The following is a 4,479-nucleotide window of genomic DNA, read 5'->3' on the forward strand; positions in this document are numbered from 1 at the left end:
CGCCGCCGGGGCGGTCGCCGTGGCAACGCGGACGCCGAGCCGCGGGCAATGACTTCCAGCTGCACGCCGACCGACCGCCGCAGCGCGCATGCGCGCTCCGGCTTTCTCGAGGTCCCCCTCTGCCCCCCTTTGCGTTATGTGGAACAGCGGTCAGTGGGGCTCTGTGTGTGGGCGCCTCGCGGTGTTCTCGTTTGGCGCCAGTAACAGCCAATGCTACGGCTTTGAGGGGCTATCTGGGCTAAATTCGTGTGAATGTCTTTGATGGCACATCCTAATTCTTAGGTTGTGAGAGAGTGAATGACTTCTGTGTTCACTTTTGGGATGCCAGCACTGGTTTTGCCACCTTCTCCTTCGCGGCTCCTTTTCCTATGCTGGAGAAAATATATCTGAGCTGATACAGGATGCTGTCAGCACTTGGTGCTTTTGCACGAGGCCACTAAGGCCATGCAGACCAACCACCAGCTGTGCCCACTAAGCCATAACAGTGCTGAGCTGTGGCCTCGTGGTTTGGTAGCTCGCAGTCTGTGTGTGAAACTTGCTGTAAGTATTAGCCTAAATATAACTTGTAGTGATGTTAAAAAGATGGGAATCCTACTTAAGGAAAAAAAAAATTAATTACTGGTTCCAAAAAGCTTAATGCGTTCTGTAGGAACAACACGCTTCTGACTCAATTTATCTTTAAGAATGAAGACACAGTGAAACATTAATTTTCCAAAATTATGGAGTGTTTTAGTGCGATTGTAATGGCCCCTTTGTGCTTTTAATTGATTAACATTGTTATAACACAAATTGTAGCTCACTGTTACCAAGTGCTTTAGATGTGAAAGAACCTGGCTGGCATCTTGAGGTAAAGGTGCTGTCTGTATAATGTGCTCGCATAGAATCCGCTCTGATTTACTTGCAGTAAGTTATGCTAATACTGTTGTTCCTTGGTATTGTTATGCTTCTGTGCCTTTTACATGTTCACGTGCTGTGTTTCCTTAGGGAGCTGCACATGGACTTGGGATGGCCAGGAGATCTGGGTGCTGCACGAAGCACGAATGATGCTGGGGAGGGGAGCCCTCTGGAAACTGTGACGGCTTGTGTGTGTTGCAACTACATCTGATTAGTTCATCAGGAGCCGGTGTCAGCCTGGTACATCTAGCGCTGAGTGAGCCTGGATGCAGTCCAGCTGCTGCCTTGCCCTATAGGGCTGAAGTGCTCAGCCTTGCTGAACCAGACGTGTGCCTGGGTGTGCCTGATCTGTGTTGCTCTTATCAGGAGAGCTAAGCAGCCCAGCCCAGCGGGTGTCCTCGCAAGAGTGCGACCCTGACTCTGCATGGCTGATGCTCAGCTGGAGGTATGAGTTTAGCCTGGATTCTGCAGCATCGTTTGTGCCTCCGTGCTGTGCTCTACTGGGAGATAAGCTCAGGTGGTCCTGGGACCAGGCTGGATTTGTGCTGAGCCCGACCAGGGTCTCAGATTGAGTTCAGCTTGGGGTTAGTAACATCAATATGACTCCAGAGCCACTCAGATGAATCCAAAGTTTGCTGCTTAGCACAGCATAGGGATAACTGGGTAAGCTTTGCAAGATGCATTCATATTCCATGCTGTGTGAAAGTACTTGTACGGATGTGAATCTGCAGGGCCCTGCGATGCAGCCTCAGCTGATGAACTCAATCAGCCCCAAATTGGCTCTGCATGGAACTTGCCTGGTGCCTCTGGCCCTTCAGCATTCTTGATTTGCTGCTCATCAGCTGTGGTATAGCTGCATGTTGACTTTATCTACTGCTGTACTTGGATGCATAATCTAAAATGTGGTGATTGGGCAAAAAATCACTAGGAGAGAAGTTTATAGAGAGATTCAGTAGCACAGGGGAATGGTGTTTAAGACCAGGCCCACGCCTCAACACTGCCATTTATCTTTCTTTCGGATAAGGGAGCAGATCCACAGGAATGTGGAATTTACTGTTGTTGAAAACTGGGTATAATATTGAACTGTAACTGGGCTTGTGCATTCCCTTTTCCAGTGTTTGTAACAGTCAGATATTTGTGTTCCTTCATTGCATGTTACAATTCTGATCTAGCAAAGCACTTAAATTATGTTCTGTAGAGCTTTGTTGGATCAAGGCCACTGTCAGTACTTCCAAAAAGTAAAGCCTAAAGCAGTCTCTGAAATATTTGGCTAGAGATGGTCTAGCATTATTCCTCACCCATAAGGATCTTATCTGGACCCTCCCCTAGGAACTGAAATAGCAAATGTCATGTATGCAGCCTTGGCAGTCAGTTTTGAACTTGGAGGGCTTCTTATGGTGAAGTAGTGTGGGCCAACATGCCTATTAGACATGTTCAGAATTTTTTATGCTTTTCTTAGCTGTTTGAAACACAAACAATTCCTGCTTTCCAAATCAGGCCTTGCCATGTATTATGATGGTGGCAGCAACTTGATAAAAATAATATGGAAATCATAATCTTTAGTTGCCTACAGAGTGTGTTTTGTCCAAGAAGGAAAAAATCTCCTATTTTAAAATTAACTAAATAGTTGTTTTAAAAGCATTAAAATGTTGTAAGCGGCTGCTTACTGATTTGTAAACAGTTTTTTATAAGCTTTATTGGTCAGTAGTGCAAAATACATACCAGGATACATCAGTGACATCTGTCTAAGTTAGAGATTTCTTTTCATCTTCAAAATTTGTTTATATTACTAGGCCTTTGTGGCTCATGCTTCTGATAAATGGAATAACTTCAAACATGCTGCCTTATTCTGAACTATTTTGTCTTCTTTACTGAGATACTAAGGAATTTTCACACAGAGGGTGGTGATGCACTGGAACAGGTTGCCCAAGGAGGCTGTGGATACCCCATCCCTGGAGGCATTCAAGGCCAGGCTGGATGTGGCTCTGGGCAGCCTGGTCTGCTGGTTGGTGACCCTGCACATAGCAGGGGGAGATGATCATTGTAGTCCTTTTCAACCCAGGCCATCCTATGATTCTATGAATGCTGGGTGACAATAAGTCAAAAGTTGTTACCCTTTTGTGTGGGATAGGATGTATTTTCAGGTAGCCTATGCTATAGTGTGGGGGGGAAAGTTCCTGTGAAGTATTCATAGTGAAAATGCAATTCTGTAGAGTGTGTTTGCTGTGGATTTGGCCATATTTCCAAGTAGCAGTTTTGCTGACAGACCAAGTAGCCTTTATTAGCCCCTACCAAGTATATACTGGGAGTTTTTTCAGTCTCATCCTGAAAGCCATGCCACATATAGGATAGTACAGGATCTACCTTTCTCATGGGAAGCACAACAGTGCCACTTTAGAGTATCTTACCATGGTTTACTCAAAATACATTTGTTGCAGAATTTTCAGGATGCAAAATAAATTTGCTTGTATGGTATGCAGTTATTACATTGGTCACTCTGAAAGTAATGCCTCGTATTTATTTATTTGGAAATTACGACAGATGCAAAGAGCACAATAACATGATTTGATAGAGCAAATTCTCAGCTACAAAATGCTGTTTTTCAACAAAGTCACCACCATGAGCTATGCATTTTTGCTAGTGATGAACAAGAGTGTGTGCCATGCTCATAAACAAAATCTTCACAAGCAGAGGTGACCTGCTGTTACCTCTACTGAAATACATTGCAAGAATAGATGAATGTCAGTGGTTGAAATTTTTTCTGCGTGGAGGAATTCAGTGGCAAACCTTTACTTCATCTACTCATCCGGGTCAAATGTCGTTTTGTCAGAATGCTTCTCTGCTGCCAGCTCTTGCATGGCAACAAAATATAATGGAATATTGGTGGAAGAGATTGACTTCTGCTGCCATATCACCAACATCTGTCTCTGATGTAACAGGCCAACATAGTAAAATAGGAGGCATTACTTCTGGAGCAGCCCTGCTAATTTGGATCTTTTATGTGTAATGCAATGAGCACAGAACTCTTATATTTGGCTCTGCAGAGTCAACCAGCAAATACTGTTTTGTGAAGTGATCTTAGAGACAGAGAGGAAAAAATTGCTGGAGAGGATCTGAGAAATAGGAAGATTTTAAGATATCTCACTACTGTTGATTGGATATAAGGAGATCGAGGAAGGCTCAGGACTGAGTATTATTTCCTGGGCCCTATTTTGAGATATGAAGCTGCAAATAGCACATTTTCATTATGTCATTGTGTTCCCAGAGCTGCCCAGTAGTCAGCCTTGATCATGAAAGGGTTCATACCAACTTCATGAACTGTGATCATTGTATGACATTTCTTTGTGGTGTATGCATGTATCTACATATATATGTAAAATGTAAAAAATGGTTTCTAAGTATGTAGTTATAACAAACTAATTTATGGAAAAATCCCATTATTTAATAATGTACCTCTTGTTGGAGTGAGCAGCAAGAAGGCTTAAGCATTATAACCTTGAAACTCCTGTCTACCATAGCAGTGTTAATAGTAGGTGGATGGCAAGTGTTTTATTTATCTAAAGCTATTTCCATGTGAATTTAAAA

General features: G+C 43.3%; 1 long non-coding RNA gene across 3 annotated transcripts in view; it reads left to right on the forward strand.

The window, feature by feature from the left end:
- Positions 1–34: 34 nt before the first annotated feature.
- The window catches only part of LOC109366634, a 13,699-nt gene continuing 9,254 nt past the window's right edge, over positions 35–4,479 (forward strand). Inside the window, exons 1-2 of one of the 3 annotated variants that reach the window (XR_002113064.1) lie at positions 156–540; positions 985–1,339. This is a non-coding gene — a long non-coding RNA (uncharacterized LOC109366634). The other 2 variants (XR_002113065.1, XR_002113066.1) reach the window with 2 other exon arrangements.

This window comes from Meleagris gallopavo, chromosome 3, assembly GCF_000146605.3.
Source record: "Meleagris gallopavo isolate NT-WF06-2002-E0010 breed Aviagen turkey brand Nicholas breeding stock chromosome 3, Turkey_5.1, whole genome shotgun sequence".
NCBI lineage: Eukaryota > Metazoa > Chordata > Aves > Galliformes > Phasianidae > Meleagris > Meleagris gallopavo.